Source organism: Neophocaena asiaeorientalis, unplaced genomic scaffold (assembly GCF_003031525.2).
Source record: "Neophocaena asiaeorientalis asiaeorientalis breed wild unplaced genomic scaffold, Neophocaena_asiaeorientalis_V1.1 scaffold123, whole genome shotgun sequence".
Classification (NCBI taxonomy): domain Eukaryota; kingdom Metazoa; phylum Chordata; class Mammalia; order Artiodactyla; family Phocoenidae; genus Neophocaena; species Neophocaena asiaeorientalis.
In genome coordinates this window covers 2,084,059-2,104,165 of record NW_020173666.1, presented here as the reverse complement: position 1 = coordinate 2,104,165, position 20,107 = coordinate 2,084,059, and the positions used below count along the sequence as shown (strand labels likewise).

The 20,107-nt window shown below is 38.4% G+C and overlaps 1 protein-coding gene across 3 annotated transcripts in view; it reads left to right on the top strand.

The window, feature by feature from the left end:
* The window catches only part of EPM2A (EPM2A glucan phosphatase, laforin), a 97,607-nt gene that overhangs the window by 66,393 nt on the left and 11,107 nt on the right, over positions 1 to 20,107 (top strand). The window lies entirely within an intron of this gene.

The window sequence follows — 20,107 nt, the reverse complement described above, 5'->3', positions numbered from 1 at the left end:
GGCTATATGAATGCCTTATTTGTAAAAAGAATTACTTAGTAGTACACTTACGTGTATTTTTAATGTATATTACATTTCAATAAAAAGTTTTTAAAAGTTCATGTACCCAGTCTTGCAGATACTTAGAAAAATTGATAGGGTGCAAGCTCTTAATGTGTTACAAATATAAATAACCAAAATAACTTGTTGCAGAATTTCCCTTCAATAGTTTCCATAAACTATTCCATAAGAAAATTAGATTCCCATTAGAGGCAAACAAAAAGGGATGGTAACGTATAGGCAAAGAAAAACAAATTTCCTTGAAGTCCATTAACTGATTCTCAGTAGATCCACATAAATTGTGTCTTAGATCTTTGGTACTGTACTTATTTTACTTGTTGATGTTCATCTCAAGAATGCAGAGAGACCAAAAGATTGTATTTGTAAAAGTGCTTTTAGATGTTCATTAAAACAGGATGGAAAAGCCAAAGTAATAGCCGTGTAGCCTTTTTATAGATCATAAAAGGAATAAATAAAGCCTCTTAAAAGTATATTTGAAGCTTCACTTGCCCTAGTCAGAAAATGGAATTATTTAGTATTTCAATAAAGCAGTGGGACCATCCTCTTTTTATGAACCGTTAGTATCGTGCCAGCTGCCTGCTTTTAACGTCAGTGAAAAGAGGATGGATGGAATTTTCAAACGCACAGTGTGTGTTGGAAACAATAAAACATACACGAACCTTTTCTGCAGATCCCCTTTGACCTATTTAATAAAATAACAGAATCCCAAATTGTGAATTTTTTTTAAAGCACCTGAGTAGCTGAGAGATCTCATTGCAGGTGGGCGGGTCACTAGGGCAGACATCAGTGTAGCTCAGTCCTCTCAATCACTGCCACACTCCCTTTTCTCTTTTTGTTTTTTTATATTCATGACCATTCTTTCTTTCCTTATGTAAATATAAAGATATACCATTTAATTCCTGACTCTGTTTGCTAAATAGAGAAGGCAATTCATTAATGCATCACTCAGTATTTCTCGTTGTAGAAATGTTGTGCCTTGCTAAGCAGAGGAAAAGGCTCTCAGGAAGGCTTCCTTTACATTGATAGAAACAGGTGTTCTCTTTTAGTTGTCGAGTCAGCTCCCTTCTGAGAATCTCAGATAAGTGGTCCAAATTACATCTAAGAGGAAAATTTGTTAAAGCATAATTACTTTTCGTCAGAGAGCCACAAATAATGAAAAGAACAGAACACTGGAAGTATATTGTAGTCTACTTAATCACCATCATTTTAAAAAGCTGATGTAGAATTCCTTACTTCAAGACAAAACTATATAGGTTTGGTGGTAAATTAGGCATATTTTCTAAACACTAAATTGTATTTCTTCTAATTCACATTTGGCTAAGAAAAGCTGACTAGTCTTTGTAGCAGTGGAATATAAGTGATAAGATTTGCAGCTGCCATTTCAAACAGTGCATTTTTGTCTGTTCTTCAGTAGCTTCCTGTGTTTCTATTCATCCTGAATGAATTCCTTTCTTTATCTTTCTTGATAAATTTCAACACGGTTGCCTCTCTATGCAGAATGCAGTCAGACTCCTTACATCACCTTGCCTATCCATTCCCCTCCTCCCTCACCCCCACCCAAGAGCTAAACTTGTGGAGATCGATAGATTGTTTGTATGGGTAGAAACAGTAAAGCTTTGCCCAGTGATAAACAATTATTTAGAATAGTGCATAAAGAATTCTGGTCATCAGAATTTTATCTAGCATTTATCTGCATTTAAGAGAATGTCTAAAACCAAATAACTTCAGCTGAGGCATAATGGAAAATCTGAGATCAGTGAAACTAGTTTTGACTAAGAGCTCAGCCATTGATCAGCTATGGGAAAGTTGCTTGAACTTTGCTGTTTATTCCTCTAAAATTAGGATAATAATTATATAACGAAACAAATAGCATAACATTTGACATATATACACTACTATGTATAAAATAGATAACTAATGAGAACCTACTGTATAGCACAGGGGACTCTATACTCAGTGCTCTGTGGTGATCTAAATGGGAAGGAAATCCAAAAAAAGTGGGGATATATGTATATGTATAGCTGATTCATGTTGCTGTACAGCAGAAACTAACACAGCATTGTAAAGCAACTATACTCCAATAAAAATTAATAGAAAAAGAAACAAATAGCATAACAAAAGCATTTTCTAGGATTGTACTTGATTAATAGTAGTAATTATAAAAGAAATCTAATATTTTAGGGAGGATGAGTAGACTTTTGGAAGGTTATGGGAGAAGATGCCCATCCTATGTCAGCACCTTTAACTAGTGTCAGGGTCTTTGGGTCACCTTCTGTTTTTCCAATTGCTTTCTGTTTTTTCGCCATCAGCAGTTCTTCCTCTATGATCCTTGCTGTTTATCCTTTCCAGACCATATAATCGAGAACCTCCCACCCCCATACCCAGTCTCTTTTTGCATCCCACATTGATGACTGTTTCCTCTCTCCAGCCAACTGGGTCGATGGAATAGAAATGCCTATTCATAAAATAAAATTTGTCTCGATTAAGTTACCATGGAGAAGAGCTGTAGGCTTTGCAGTACATTACACGTCTAAAGCAGGGATTGGCAAAGGGTCGGACAGTGTATATTTTAGGCTGTGTGGGCCATATGGTTTCTGTTGTAGCTATTCAACTCTTTTGTTGTAGTGTGAAAGTAGATATAGAAATATGTAAACAAATGAGAATGGCAGTGTTCCCTGAAAACTTTATTTACAAAAACAGATGGTCGTCTGGATTTAGCCCATGGGCCATAGTTTTCTGGGTCTCTAAGACATGGGGATGAGTCATACAATACTACTGTTTAAAGGGATATGGCAATCATGCAGTCCAGCTTTCCCCAATGTGTGATCCATAGACAGCTGTCCCCCTGCGATCAAAGGTTAACTGGTCAAATATATCTTTGAAGTGCTACATGATGTTCCCCCTTCTTAGAGGCTCACCAATACATTAGCAATACTCAAGGCCCTGACTTTCTTCAGGGGTGGAATATAAGTAATAAGAATGATAACTTATGCTTTAATAGTGCTTACTGTGTGCCCAGAACTATTCTAAATGCTTTTACATATATTTGTTCATTTAATCTCAAAGCCCTATGAAGTATGTAGTATTGTTAATACCATTTTATAGTTGATGAAAGTGAGGCACTGAAAGGTTAATTAATCTGCCCAAGGTAGCATAATTAGTGGTGCCTCGATACAAATTTACGCAGTCTGCCTCCAGGGTCTGTGCCCTCAGCTACCCTTCCACCTCTGTGTAATATCTAGACACTTCTGGGAAACAGTGTGAGCTAAGAAAGTGCTTCTTTCATCCAGTTCTCTCAGTTAACACATTGGAAAAGCAAGGTCTAGAGAGATTCAGGTGACTTTGCAAAGGTCACAAGTCTAATTAATAACTGAGACCAGTCTACAAATCAGTTAAATCACCACCTGGTACTTGAAGAAATGCTCGAATTAATCCTTCGTAAAGACAGAAATCCTTTTTAAAATGAGTAATCGTCTCTAATTTTCCCTTTTTAATTCAGGCTTTTATAACCAGCTTCATTTCAGTGGGGGTAAATACAGTTTGATTTTTAAAAAGTAGAATTATTTTCACTTTAAAAAATCTGATAGGCAATCTTCTGTTAAGAGAAATATGACCAATATTTATCTCTAACTTGGACCTCTTTCCCCGGCACTGAGCCATTGATTCTCAAGTCTCAATGTACAGTAGAATCACTTGGGGTACTTGGAAAAAATGATGGTAGGCCCCACCCTGCTTCTTCAGAAATTACATTTTAATTGAGGATCTGGTTTTAGTGTTTCAAAAGCTACCCCCATGAGGTTCTTGTATGGAGCTGGATTGTGAATCACGTTTGTTATCGTCTGCTAAATTTGTCCACCTGCATTAATAGCTAACATTTAAAATGCTACATGGCATGAAATGAAACATACGGCTATGGTCCACGGGTTATAATTAATAACAATGTGACCACATTCCAAGCATGAGTGGAACTTCAGCATTGCAGATAAATTGTACTGGTGGCTGTAATATGCAGTCAGTTTTATGTGAGTGGGATGTTTGGATCGACGTGCATAGCTGCAGAACCAGACTAACCAGAAAACTCAGATTCTGATAGGTTGCCAGAAGTCTGTATGGCTCAGATAGAGGCTGGTCTTGACTTTTTAAAAAATTGAAGTATAGTTGATTTACAATATTGTATTAGTTTCAGGTGTACAGCAAAGTGATTGTTATTTTTTTTCTGATTATCTTCCATTATAGGTTATTACAAGATATTGAATATAATGCCCTGTGATATACAGTAAATTCTTGTTGCCTATCTATTTTATGTATAGTAGTTTGTTAACCCCATACTCCTAATTCGTCCCCCTCCTGCCCTCAGTCTTAACTTTGACGTGGCTCTTTTTTCTTTCTTTCTTTTTTTTTTTTTTTTTTTTTTTTTGCGGTACGCGGGCCTCTCACCGCTGTGGCCTCTCCCGTTGCGGAGCACAGGCTCCGGACGCGCAGGCTCAGCGGCCATGGCTCACGGGGCCCAGCTGCTCCGCGGCACGTGGGATCCTCCCGGATGGGGGCACGAACCCGCGTCCCCTGCATCGGCAGGCGGGCTCTCAACCACTGCACCACCAGGGAAGCCCTGATGTGGCTCTTTAATGCCTGGGACTTAAGGTGGAAGAAACACATATTTTGAAGGATTAGGTTTTGCCACCATTCTCTACCTACTTACAAATATTAAAATCATTTATAATAGAAGAATTTAGAGAATAAATCATGTGTAGTAAAGTAATTTAGGATAGAAATAGAACATTTATGAGAGGAAATGGGATAGAAATTAGCAGGGACTTGAGATGGTCTAATTACTACTACTGAACACTAAATTTGTCTTTAACTTTTTTGGTAGTTAAGGCAAAAAAAAGATATAAATATAGTTTTATGTTTTGGCTAAAAACAGCTTTCACTTTGTCTGCAGAGAAAATTGTTATTTTTAAATTAATTTCAACCAGCAGTTTAACATATATCCTTGGGATAGCACAATTAAAAATATCTTCACCGCAGTTTTGCAAAAGTTATAGAAATGCTGTTCAATTGGTGATAGTTGTAAGAACCATCATGTAGTCGAATGAACCAAATATTTTGAGTAAGTAAAGACATTTCTACAGTTGTTCATTCACTCATTCATTTATTCAATCACCTGTTTGCTTTTAATTGCTAACGTTATGCTGGATACGATGTTAAGTTCTGGAAATAAGGTGATCAATAAGATGTCATGCTTGTTCTCAAGGGGTACACAGTACAGTGGGAGAAATGCTCAGAAAACCCAAAATTTCTAGTGAGAGAGGTCAGAGACTGAAATAAAGGTGTGTATATGTTATGGGAACACAAAGAAGGAGGACCAAGGAAGATTGAATAGGTTTAATCAGGTAGATGAGCAGTGAAAATGCATTCCAAGAGGAAGAACAGCAGGATAAATATCAGGGAAGGGAGAGTGCGTGGTGCTTCAGAAGAATTACAAGTATCTCCCCTAAATTGGACGGTGGGGTTCATATGGGGCTTCAGAATGAGAGACCTACGTCGGGGTCAGATTCCAAAGGGTCAGGCCAAAGACTTGAGACTTCATATGGAAGTGATGGGTAGTCACCTTAGTATTTTCGGCAGTAGGGTCATGTGATCAGAGTTGTGTTTTAGAAAGATCACTTTAGCTACAATGTAGAAGGGAGACCGACTGGGAGATCACTTAGGAGGCTGTTAGTGTAATTCACTTCTTAAGTGTTGAGGCTGTGAAGGAAAGCAATGGGAAGGGAGAACAGGGGACCGATTCTGCAGCTTTTCAGGAGTTTGACTTGTATGACTGGGTTAATGACTGTAGAGAGGGGAAGCAGAAAGAAGGAAGAAAAGTTTCCTGGCTTAGATGACTGGGCAGCTTCTGGCACAATACATGGAAATCTAGAGCAACTGGGGAGAATCAGGTTTGTGGGTCGGGAGCAAAGATTGGAAGATGGTGAAAACGAGTTCAGGTGATACTTACGGGACTATAAGTGGAGAATTCCAATAGAGCGTTGAGGTCTGAGCTGGAGACAGTAGATTTGGAATTTACCAGCATGTAGATAGCAGTTATAGTTGGCAACGTATATTAGTGAGATAACTTAAGAGTATATAAATTGAAGAGAGACCAGAGTTTGGAACCCTGAGAAACACTCACACTTAAGGCTTGTAGAGGACACAGAGTTTATGAGGGAAACAGAGCATAAGTATGAATAAACTAGGAGTATGTGGGATAATGGAAGTGATCAATAGGATACATGTAATTTGGGACAGAGATGTAATTTGGGATAATAGAATAGGGATGTAATTTGGTAATTTGATAGATGTAATAGGGAGGTAATTTTTTTTTTTTTTACGGTACGCGGGCCTCTCACTGTTGTGGCCTCTCCCGTTGCGGAGCACAGGCTCCAGACGCGCAGCCTCAGCGGCCATGGCTCACGGGCCCAGCCGCTCCGCGGCATGTGGGATCCTCCCGGATCGGGGCACGAACCCGCGTACCCTGCATCGGCAGGCAGACTCTCAACCACTGCGCCACCAGGGAAGCCCATAGGGAGGTAATTTGATAGATGTAATAGGGAGGTAATTTGAGACAGAGATAGAAAGTGTACATTAAACTGTGAAATATCAACTATGTCAGATGGGACTTGATAGGTGTTGGGTCTCTGGCTGCTGGACTGAATTCTCTTAGTAGAAGCCTATGGATGATTTATATTATTTAAGGGACAGATGTTTTAGATATCAGATATGTTTCAAAAGTTGGAAATCCAAACATTTCTCCACACACTTAAGCCCAGGTGTGAATGCAGAATAATGTTCCTGAAAAATCTTGAAAACATCTAAGCACAGCAGTCGGAGGCGATGATGTCCTTGACCATGAAACATGGAAGAGACAATTTTAGCTTAAAAAATGTAAGACCAGTTTTTCCCAATTAAGCACTTCAATGGATGGAAGCTAATATATGCTCAGTGGAATGGATGATCTGAAATAAATCTGTATTGTGAAGGTATTGCCAGAATGAATTAACTGCATATAAGGGCACCACATAACTGAATTCACTCTCGTGATGATTAGGGTTATTTGAAATTCACCAATTTAAATATGACAGTTTTCGTTTGGGTATTACTGGTGTTTAATTCTCTTTGTGAATTGTATTAGACTACATGCCCGACTGTTTATTTAAGACCTTTCCTAGTTAGAAATAATGTAAGTAGACCAAGTATCACTGATATCTGACATATCTGTGGATTTTCTTCCCTATCTATGGATTCTCAGAATCTGTGGGTAACGTAAAGTAAACAGAGGCCTTTTTGATTTGTACCTCTTTAAGTGGGTTTATTGACTGTCATGACTTTGTTTTGGTCCTCATGAAATATATGTGCCCTGATTTCAGGCTGAATGAAAGAAGCAAAACTTCCCAGGGATTTTCTCAGTCCCAATATTACAGTATTTGTAGCTATGAATCTCTCTTCTGTACCTGTCATCTAAACTACTTACATCTCATAGGGGAGAGGAGGTGTTTCTGTTTGTCTTTCTGGAAGCTTATCTAATTCCTGACACTCCTGACTGCAGCACTGCTAATTGCATCAGCGTTCTCAACCATTTAAATTCCTTGGTGTTCCCTAAATTTCAAGTCTTGCGTGTATCATCCCCAGTTTTCAGCATCCACATGTAAAAAAGTCTCAAGCTTCACTTTAAAAAGATAACACAAAAGGGAATTTTTCCCCCTATCAAGAGGCCAGTGAGCACTGTAAATAAGGAGAAAAGAGGAATGTTTTAGAACCAAGGAAGGTCATTATGTAAATACAACCATTTGGCTTCCTACAGATTCTTCACTGAGAAATCAAGAAAGAGGGCTAAAGAGATTTAAAATTTTTTCTGTAATTAGTAGAATTTTTAAAAGTAGCAAGCCTCTCTACAGTTATTAGTGTCTAGTATTAGTATCAACAATAGAGATAAAATGCTTCTCTTTTTGTTTCTACTTGCAAGAGGGACCTTATTTTGTTTACTTCTCAGTGCACCTGAGCATTATGAATTGCATTGATCTATTGTAGAATGATATCATAATAGCATATAGATTAAATATCACTATTAGAGTACTCCTTGCTACTCAAAGTGTGTTCCAAGGGCCAGCAGCATTGATATTACAGGGGAGCTTGTGAAAATGCAGAATCTCAGGCTCTAACCTAGATTTACTGAATCACTATCTGCATCTTATCATAATCCCCAGATGATTCCTCTGTACATTAATATACTTTTTTTTAATTTATAAATTTATTTATTTATTTAATTATTTTTTGGCTGACTTGGTCTTTGTTGCTATGCGCGGGCTTTCTCTAGTTGCGGCAAGTGGGGGCTACTCTTCATTGCAGCGCGCGGGCTTCTCATTGCAGTGGCTTCTCTTGTTGCGGAGCACGGGCTCTAGGCGCGCAGGCTTCAGTAATTTTGGCATGCGGGCTCAGTAGTTGTGGTGCATGGGCTTAGTTGCTCCACAGCATGTGGGATCTTCCCCGACCACGGCTCAAACCTGTGTCCCCTGCTTTGGCAGGTGGATTCTTAACCACTGTGCCACTAGGGAAGCCCTGTACATTAATATTTAAGAAACACTGGTCTAGATGAATAATAACCATACAAACACCCCAGATGATTTTTTTTGGTCAAGAAAATTATAAGGAAAACGCCTACTGTGGCTCAAAGTACATAATAGAATTCCTTTCACAATAGAACTTCCTTGTATTTCAGTAAATCAAATGATTAGTTGGCAATGATGAACAATTAACATAAAAAAGAAAAAAATCATTTTTTTCATTTTTCCAACCGTCTTGTTTTCTAAATTCATTTTTGTTCCAGAGCTGAAATAACGACCCACAGGTGCAAAGAATAAATTTTAAAAAATAACTCTTTAGAGAACTGATTAAATAAGTCAATCAGTTTCATTGTGTATCACTTTGCCTACAATGGATATTTCCTTGATGTGAGTTAAATGTAATTGATGGGCAACATGTCCTCTGTACAAAGTTCTTACATCAAAAAAACAAAACAAAACCCTACCTTATTAACAGTTCCATAATAGAAATGAAAGAGTTGAGTGGAAAACTGAAAGGAAGTTTGAATAGTTTGATATTCTCAAGACTTTGGGCATATGGATGCCATTAGCATGATGTCTAGTCAATGAAATGTTGGTTAATCTGAAACTTGTAAAAATATGTAGTAAGGAAACTTAGAGAGATAGGCTTCATTGAGGGCAGACCTGGTTAAGCAATTGTAAATGATAATATTACATTAGTAAACTTAGTCATTTTATAATCTTCCCTTTTCTCAATCCTTTCATCCATTTAATGTGCAAGTTCTGTTGGTTCCACTGCTAATGTACATCTTGAATTAATCCACTTCTCTATCTGCACCACTAACTATACTCAAAGCTGTCACTATCCAAAAGGTCTTCCCTCTTCCTCATAGCAGCCAGAGTCACCTTATAAAAATTATGAAATAAGTCCATGTGACTCCTATACTTAAATATCGTTCATTGACATTTCATTGGTTTTATATTCTTATACGAATTCCTTAGTACATCAATGAGGCCTGGCATGGTCTTTTCAAGCTGTCTCATGCCACACTTCTTCCTTATTCCCCTCACTCCTGTCTCTACGTTTCTCTTGGTTCCTAAAGTATATACCTCTCTTCCTCACCATAAAACATTGTATGTCTTGCTCCTTTTTCTACATCATGTCTCAGGGGTTTTTTTGTTTGTTTGTTTGGGGTTTTTTTGGCCATGTCAAGCAGCATGTGGGATCTTAGTTCCCCGACCAGGGATAGAACCTGTGCCCCCTGCAGTGGAAGCTTGGAGTCTTAACCACTGGACCACCAGGGAAGTCTCTCTATATCATGTCTCAGTTTTAATGTCACCTTTTCAAGGGACATTAAACTGTCTGTAGGAATGTAAGTTGGTGCAGCCACTATGGAAAACAGTATGGAGGTTCCTCAAAAAACTAAAAATAGAATTATCATATGATCCAGCAATCCACTCCTGGGCATATATCCAGACAGAACTGGAAGTCAAAAAGATACATGCATCCCTATGTTCACAGCAGCACTATTCACAATAGCCAAGACATGGAAACAACCTAAATGTCCATCAACAGATGAATGGATAAAGAAGATGTGGCACATATATGCAATGGAATATTACTCAGCCACAAAAAGGAAGGAAATAATGACATTTGCAGCAACACGAATGGACCTAGAGTTATCATGTTGAGTGAAGTTATTCAGAAACAGAAAGACAAATACCATACGATATCACTTATATTTGGAATCTAAAATATGAGACAAATGAACTTATCTACAAAACAGAAATGACACAGATATAGAGAACAGACTTGTGGTTGCCAAGGGGGAGGGGGAGTGGATGAGGGATGGGGGGGAGTTTGGGGTTAGCAGATACAAACTAGTATATATAGAATGGATAAATAATAAGGTCCTACTGTACAGCACAGGGAACTATATTCAATATTCAATGATAAACCATAATGGAAAAGAATATAAAAAAGAATGTATGTATATGCATAACTGAATCACTTTGCTGTACGGCATAAATTAACACAACATTGTAAATCAACTATACTTCAATTAAAAAAAATAATGTCACCTTTTCAGGAAGGAACTGCCTGATTGTCTTACTTGAATTCTGATTCCTCTGTGGTTCTCTATTTTAACTCCCTGTTTAAGTCCTCAATAGCACATGACAAATTAATTTATAAATTTTATACATTTTGGATATTTATTCATTTATTGTCTGTCTTCCTCAAAGAAAGTAGGCTCCAATAAGGGCATGCCTTGACTGTCTTGCTCACCACCAATTGTTGAGTACCTGGCAAAAAGCAGGCATCATTACACTTTTCTTGAATAGAAAGGATGACTGTAGAATAAATATAAAAAATTTCACATGCTTAATTTTTTATTACTTCCTTGATCTTCTGTGGTTCCTAATTCATTATGCAAGTGATTAATTTTGAAGAAATCCTTTCAAGTTCATTATGTGAAGAAATATTAAACATGACATTTTACTCTTTCAAGGAATGCTCAGCATTGGAAACAAAATTAACATGCCAAGAGGATATTTTAATGGAACATTTTGTTGCAATTTGTATCAAGGGAACCAATTGAGGCTGCTAGCCTAGTTATTTGTCTTAGTCTGTGGTACCTTGTGATTGACTTTAAGAAAGTGAAGTGTGCTAGTTGCCGTATTTACCAGTACAATCTGTCAATATGGCATATAAACCAAATTTCAGGCCAACACATATGCAAAAATAAGAAGAACAAACTCTATGGGACTAAGAGTCTGAAGAAATCATGAGTCTGAGAGACTGTGCTCTTATACATTTCAGGTAATTCTCCAATGAGGTGCATTCCCTGAAAGCCAAGCAAAGGGGCCCAAGACTCTACTGTATTTATCAGAACTATTGATAGATACCTCAGGACTTTAGAACTGAGTTATTAGATCAAGAAAAAAGACAAATAGCCCAGCCAGGGGCCTGATGGTCTCTTCCCCTACATTGGAGGTACTCAGGTGATGGATTGAAGGACCTGAGTGAAGGAAGGAGTGTGGGTAGTATTGTGTATAAAGAACAATTTGGCACCACAATCAAACGTTAGTTGCAATTTTAGAATTCCAAACATCAGGATGAAAGGTGAAAAATATCTATTCAAATGCTTAACTTTAAGTGCACCTGATATATGGATATTTGAAGAGTCTGGATAATTGTATATATTTTAGGTCTGAATTTTACACCTTATATTCATTTCCTGGGGCTGCCATAAAAAAGTGCCACCAACCAGATGGCTTAAATAGCAGAAATTCATTGTCTCACGGTTCCGGAGACTAAAAGTATGGGATCAGTGTGTCTGTAGGGTTGATTTGTTCTGAGGGCTGTGAGGAAAGGATCTGCCTCTTTCCTTGCATTGGAGATTGACATCTTATTCCTTTTATCTTCACATCATCTTCTCTCCATATGTGTCTGTGTCCAAATTTTCCCTTCTTATAAGGACACCATTCCTATTGAATTAGCCTACACTAGTGGCTTCATTTTAACTTGATTATCTCTGTAGAGAACCTTCTCTGAATAAAGTTACATTTTAAGGGATTAGGACTTCAACACAGGAATTTTGGGGAAATGCAATTCAACCCATAACAGACCTTCATAATTAATTTACTTAAATGACATTTTAGAATATAGAAAATAAAAGAACATGTCAAAAATATTTGCTTTATGTGGCCAAAAACTACACAGCACATCCAAAAAATCTAAGAAACTAACTGCACTTATAAAAATTCACACATGCTCTATATAGACTATAGTCTATGACCCATAAGCAAACTATAATAAAACTTTTTAATTGGGACTTCCCTGGTGGTCCAGTGGTAAAGAATCCACCTTATAATGCAGGGGACGCAGGTTTGATCCCTGGTCTGGGGACTAATATCCCACATGCCGCGGGTCAACTAAGCCCGCATGCCACAACTACTGAGCTCGCACACCTCGACTAGCGAGCCTGTGTGCTGCACACTACAGAGCCCACGCACTCTGGAACCCATGCATCACAATTAGAGAGAGAAAACCCAGACGCCACAGCTAGAGAGAAGCCCACACGCCACAATGAAGAGCCTGCATGCCACAATGAAAGATCCCGCATGCCGCAACTAAGACCTGATGCAGCCAAAAAAATAAATAAATCTTAAAAAAAAAAATACAAAAACTTTTTTATTGAGGAAGTTAATTAGCATCATTCTTTAAATTGGAATTTGTCTTTGAGCATTTATTCAGCCTTAACTGGAGTCTGTTATAAGCACCCTTTTGGGGTAGAAATTTGGCATTAATAACTTAACACCTGACACCAGAGAACACATTTTCAGCGGAAGGAGCTATATGTGCTAATGAAGCTTGGAGCTTACTAGAGGTTGATTTTAATGTTTCTCTTGCTTTCCCCCTAATGAGATCTAAATTACGGCACTAATAGACTTATTTTCTTCACCTATTGTTTAAAAGCCAGATCACATTTTAATTGCACATCGAATTGCCCATAAAATAATAAATAAGGTAAAATGCAGCACAATTACGCATCTTAAGAAATGTGCTAATCTCTTTTTGTTCCTGAATTCTTAGCTGGATTTTGTGAAGAACCTCAGCAAAATCCATTTTCTCTGTCTTTGAAATGGTGCTGTGTTCGTATGGCTAAGAAGAGGGTGCTACAATTCAAGAGTTGTGGTCTCTTGGTGGGATAAGAAATAAACAAAAGCCTATGTTCATACATTGATCCCACCATTCCTGTGGTTTTCCTAATTTTTTTCCTGTGGACAAAAAATAATGCTAATTTTCACCTTCAGGAAAAGGCTATTCTGCCATTTCTTGTGGCCATTAAGGATGGAACCCGCGATGTGGAGTCTATTCAGCTGTCTCCTTTCCTGATATCTCTTGTCTTTTCCACGCTCCCTCCTCCTGTCCGTCCCCTGTGATGTTTTTGAAAAGTGCTTGGGTGCTCATTCTGCTTGATGTGCTCATTACTGCCAGTGAGGCCTCCTTTAACTGACAGCTGAGATGGAGCGAGTGAGTTCTGATTCAGATGCTTCAGTGGCTGTTGTACCGTAGGTCCTAGCCTGACAAATGAAGCAATTGGTGTGGTATTGCGATGGGATTACCTGGGACCACAAATCCAGATTCACTCAAATGAATGAAACTGATTTTGATTTGCAATCCAAGAAAGTGAGGTTCCAGAATGTCAGCCATCTATTTCTTTCCCCTGGTCTTTAGCCAAGTTGTGATATGACTGGGATGGGTTTTATTTAAATTCAGTCTTGTTGAATCATAGTGGCAATAGTCAAAACCCAAGTGAATAATTTTTTTCTACTATAATACATTCTTAGTGGATATAACTGTGTTAAGTATTTGGCATGACTCAGAAAGAGATTTAGTTTTGATGTTTTGGAAGATAATATGCATTAAACATAAAGACACATGTTCTCACAGCTACTCTCTTATAACAGAGTTTCCCATTCTTCACTCTCTGTCTAGGAATCAGTTGCAGTCTTGAAACTATTTTTGGAGAAAGTAAGGGCTTCACTTTATATGTCCATGTGTAGAGCTGAGCAAGTCCACATCCTCTCATCTCCATATTTTTCACCGCTACTGAAAGGTATTGAGATCTATATACTCAGCTCCTCCTGGATGTTTATTGGGATCTGCTAGGCTAGTGGTTCTGGAATCTAGCTACATATGTAATATATGTAATATGGTTAATTTCTAAAAAAAATAAAGTAAGAATCAATTCGCAGAATCTGAGGCCTCCCTTTAGAGCCACTTTATGAGTATCTCTGGGGTAGATCCTGGTAATAGAAGTTTTTATAAAAGCACTGCATGTGACTTGAATGCAAAGCCAGATCTGGGAACTTCTGTTCTGGGTTGACAGAGTGTCAATGCCCATTTGGTACAGTGGTTTCTCTTTGACCTTTCCAAATAATCTATAGTGGAGCTGTGAGAAATCTCTGCTGTAATTCGTGATTGATAGTGAGTTATTCATAAACTAGTTCTCTGGAAGTTTTATGATGTCGTTTACAATATAATTGTAAGCTCTGCTTTTTTTTTTTTTTTTTTTTGTGCGGTACGCAGGCCTCTCGCTGTTGTGGCCTCTCCTGTTGCGGAGCACAGGCTCCGGACGTGCAGACTCAGTGGCCATGGCTCACATGCCCAGCAGCCACTCCACGGCATGTGGGATCTTCCCGGACCAGTGCACGAAACCATGTCCCCTGCATCAGCAGGCGGATTCTCAACCACTGCACCACCAGGGAAGCCCTAAGCTCTGCTTTTTATTCTGTTATTGTATCTTTGAGGTTTGGTATGTCTTGCATTAAAACTACCTTTACAGGGGCTTCCCTGGTGGCGCAGTGGTTGAGAGTCCACCTGCCGATGCAGGGGACACGGGTTCGTGCCCCGGTCCGGGAAGATCCCACATGCCGTGGAGTGGCTGCTGGGCATGTGAGCCATGGCCACTGAGTCTGCACGTCCGGAGCCTGTGCTCCGCAACAGGAGAGGCCACAACAGCGGGAAACCAACGCACCGCACAAAAAAAAAAAAAAAAAAAAAAAAAAAAAAAAAACTACCTTTACAGAAGATTTTTTATTCCCTAAATCTTATATTTCAATAAATTTCTTCTCACCTTTACAAAAAAATCCTGATTTAAAAAATCATTTAAAGTATCATTGACACCAAAAGAAGATTAAAACTAAGATGACATCAGTAAAAATTGATTTTTAATGGTGTCAAATCATTCTCTTTTGAATGAAGTAAAAGTTTAATTACTGTTTAGAAAGGACATCATGCATCTTATTACTGTAGTGTATCGTGTAACTAGAAATGTATCACCTACTATTAGAGACAACAAACTGAAATAGGATGCATATAAAGGGCACTTTATCTGTCTAAGTAGAATCTATTGATCTGTGTGTTTCCAACAAGTCCAGTGTTTTGTCTCTATATCCCATGTAATGGTTCAGTATAATTTACTTTACAACTTCAATTCTCTATCCTTCACTACACTGCTTGTTTTCAGAATTTATCTTTAGTTATCCACCTCCTAGGTTCAGAACATCTTACTCTAAAAAAATCAGGAATTATTTTATATTAATTTCTTGAATATGTACTCTGGCTTCTAGCATTGTTAGAGGAAGAATTAGTTATGTTAAGTAAAAGTTGGAAGTATCTGGTATAGAAACTGGTGTTATTTGTGTGTGAGTGAGTATGTGTGGGTGTGTATTTCAAGGGCTTATTTCCATTAGAAACTTGATGTGGGAAATATATATGTTAGGGTACCAACTTTGGACCTATTTATCTTTGATTTGTTCTGAGTTTCTTAAGGTTACTGGCTAGTTTAAATGCATTTGAAGGCCAGGGCTGAATGAGATGATAAAATAACACCTTTTTATTTAGCAATACAATGTGATCTATATATTGAGTCTGGTTTTGGATTCTGATTTCTTATTTTATAGGGTCAAGTGTCCTGATTTACCCTTTATATCTCTCTATGAACTACTCTTTGGTATATATGCAAATCTGGCATGCCAACCACTTTGTTTTGGCATTTATTTACTAGTTGAATACTAAATGCTCCCACTCAAAGAGTACAGTACTCAAGAGAACTCTGGATAACATTTGGAATTTAGCTTACCTGTCATGAATATTCATTCTAATATGTAACCAGTCCACTTCAAGATTTGGACAGTAAAAGTACACTGTTGTTCAGAAGGTTCTATAACTGAGGTGTCCACTTCCTTCTTTTTCCAGCTGAGTGTTCTCAAGTACGCTCAGTTAAACCCCAAAGTATAGGTAAAGCAGCCCAACACTATTACCTACTAGGCATCCAGCAGGTTGCTGCAGGAGGAATCTTTATGGAATAATGGAAGGAAGGATGGAACATCTACACAGGGGAAGGTTCCTACTCTCACTGAACAGCCGGAGTGTAGGGGCAACGACCCAGGGGATGTGAAGTTTCCATTCCTGCAAAGACCAAATACTCAGCTAACAGTGTCCTGGCCAAGCGTACCTCTGGGATACTCTAAATGTGTCCCTGCTGGTGGTCTTTCTCTCAGTTCACTGGGCCCAATGGGGTGTCTGAGAATTCTTTGGAGTCAGAAATAAAGTTTAAAAAAAACTTTGGATCCTGTGCCCTTCTTCACAGCACCTGGGTTTCTCTTTGTTTTAAATTGTATCCTTTTATTGCTTCCATAATAATCCTCAATATCCACAAGGAAATTCCTAATAACCTATTATACTTAGAACCCAAGCGGCAATAAAAATTGGTTTATCCTCTCTTGGAGAGTAAGTAGGGTTCAAGCTTTAGAAAGATGATGCTCGCCCTTGTAAGATATTTTCATTGAGGATGAATAATACCCACATTTGGGGATTAGTCAGTTGGCTTCTTAATGTTAACATCCACAGTGACAACAACAACCAAAGGAGAATAACTAGCTGGATTTCATATTATAAAATAGGGTGAATAGTCTACGCTCTGCAGCATTCAAACGAAGGATATATAGGACAATGAAAAATTATATCAATAGTCATTTCAATATCAAATAAATTACTAAAATAGGTAAATTATAATAACTAGACATAAACTCCACTGGTATTTATTGTGTATCCACTAGTGTCAGACTTATTCAAATACATTACTTAATTGTATTTACTCCTTACAAAATTCCTGTGAATTAGTTATTTTGAGACCCATTTTAAAGATGAGCACACCAAAGGCTCAGAGATGATAAATAGGTTGGCCTAAGGTCAGACAGTTACTACCAAGTGCTTTTAAAAATACTGTGCTAAAATTGGTATTTGAACCTAGTTTTTCTAGCTTGTGTTTAGTGCCCTTTCCATTATGCCACACTTAACATGTTATCCTGCTGTTCAGCTATCTAATATTAGGCTTTTGCTTCATTCTCTATATCTCTCTTCATATACACACATACATGCATACTTATATATTTCCAAATACGACATGGAATCATATTATCATCAGAATATTGTAGCTGATGAGCTACAAATTCTGTGTCAGGTATGTTGGTCTTACTCCAGCTCCACATTCCTTTTCTTCCTACAAAAAGTAAAGAGTTCTAGTCCACTTTTACTCCCCTAAATGAAGGTTTCCTAACCTCCACTTTATTGACATTTTGGAGAAGATAATTCTTTGTTGTGGGGCTGTCCAGTGCATTGCAGGATGCTTAGCAACATCTCTGGTCTCCATCTACTAGATGTCAGTAGCACCACCCAGTGTGACAATCAAAAATGTCCCCATAATCACTGTCAGATATCCTTCGGGAAGCAAAACTGTTCCCAATTGAGAATGACTGCTCTAAACTTAAAATGAAAGTAACTAAATAAAAGTGTAGTCCCTCTGCTCTGTTTCTTCCCTGCATATTAGAGACTTTAAGCAATTAGTTTATTTAGCCTTTATATTAGTCAGAACAAGTCAAGTTAGGCTGTGGTAACAAACAATGCCCAAATTGGCTTAACACAATGAGCTGTTAGCTCTCTGGGCTGCTGTCCTCCCTGAGTTAGGTTACCATCCAGGTGACTTCAGCTCCTAGAAGCTCAGCATCCACATGTGCCTTCATACTCATTGCAGCAGGGAAAGAGGGAGTGGAAGATCATGCATAAGGTCTTAAGTATGTCCCTCTGAAGTCACACTGGTCACTTCAGCTTACGTTTTATCGACAAAAGCAAGTCACGTGGCCATATCTAACTTTGAGGTGGAGAGGAAGTTTAGTCCTCCATGCTTGAAATGGGATACCTGGGAACACTGGTGAGCATCCGTGATGCCTGCCACCGTCATCTAAGGACTATAGTCTGAACGCCCTGTAATGAACCTAGTAAGGTTCTAGGTTACATGAATCAAGTAAAGTTTGAAATAGATTATTCACCTATTAGTTCTGGAGAGAATGTACACATGTGAAATAATCAGTGAACAAGACAACATATACCATATGCAACAGATTATAATAACGTGTTCAATTTATATATTAATTTGGAAAATATTTACATTTTTAAGATACTTACATTTTATGATTTTAAGTCTTGCAACTAAAGAGCATGGTATATCTTTTGGGTCCTGGGACCTAATTCCAATGTACGGGGTAGGGAGTGTTCTCACATATCCAAGCAATTCTCCAGAGACCAGCTTGGTGTCCTGCAGTTCAATGCAATTCTGACACTACCTACCTACAGACAGCATCAGATTCCACAGGTTAAGGGTTCAGTCACACAAGACCCAGCCCCCAACCTGCCTTCAGAAGCCAGTCGCAAACCCAGGTTGTTACCCGTGTTTCTGACTGGCTACAGATTGGAGATTCCCCATACCTCTCCTTAGACTCAAGTTTCATTAATTTTCTAGAGCAGCTCACAGAACTCAGATAAACATTTTACTTCCTAGATCACCAGTTTATTATAAAAGGATGTAACTCAGGGACAGTCAGATATAAGAGACACCTAGGTGAAGCATGGGGAAAAGGGCAGGGCCCTCTCTCAGTTCCATGTGTTCACCAACCTGGAGGCTCCGCAAACCCTGTTCTTTTGGGTTTTTATGGAGGCTTCATTTCATAGGCATGGGTAATAAAATCATTGGCCAAAGGTGATTGATTCAACCTCCAGCCCCTCTTCCCACCCAGGAGGTCAGGGGGTGGGATGAAAATTCCAACTCTAATCACAAGGTTGGTACCCCCTGGCAACCAGTCTCCATGCTTGGGTGTATTCCAAAAGTTACCTCATTAACAAAAGACACCGTTACAGCTCTCATCACTTAGGAAATTTCGATGGTTTTAGGAGCTCTGTGCCGGAAATGGTTATGAAGAGCAAATATATATTTCTTATTATAATCACAATATCACAGTATGTCTCTCTATTTATTCGTTGTTGTTTTCATAATGTCCTCTAATAAAATTTTATAGTGCTTTCTGGTTAAAGGTATTCCTAGATGTTTTATAATTTTGTTTTTTGTTTGTTTGTTTGTTTTGTTTTGTTTTTGCGGTACGCAGGCCTCTCACTGTTGTGGCCTCTCCCGTTGCGGAGCACAGGCTCCGGACGCGCAGGCTCAGCGGCCATGGCTCATGGGCCCAGCTGCTCCGCAGCATGTGGGATCCTCCCGGACCGGGGCACGAACCCGTGTCGCCTGCATCGGCAGGCGGACTCTCAACCACTGCACTACCAGGGAAGCCTTTGTTGTTATTTTTGAATGAAAATTTCCCTGGTCCTCCCATTCTATTTCTACCTGGCTATGGTAGTACAGAGAATGGTTGCTTGATTTTTTATATTTTTCTTCATCCAGATATCTTAATACTTTTAATATTTTTCATAGCTTTTGTAGTTTAATCTCTTTTTCAGAGTTACATTTCCTCTTCTTACATTGTAGCATTAGGTGAATCATACAATGTTGTTACTGATGGAAATAATCTTTACTTTGATTTTATTTACAAGAAGATTGTTGATTATTAGT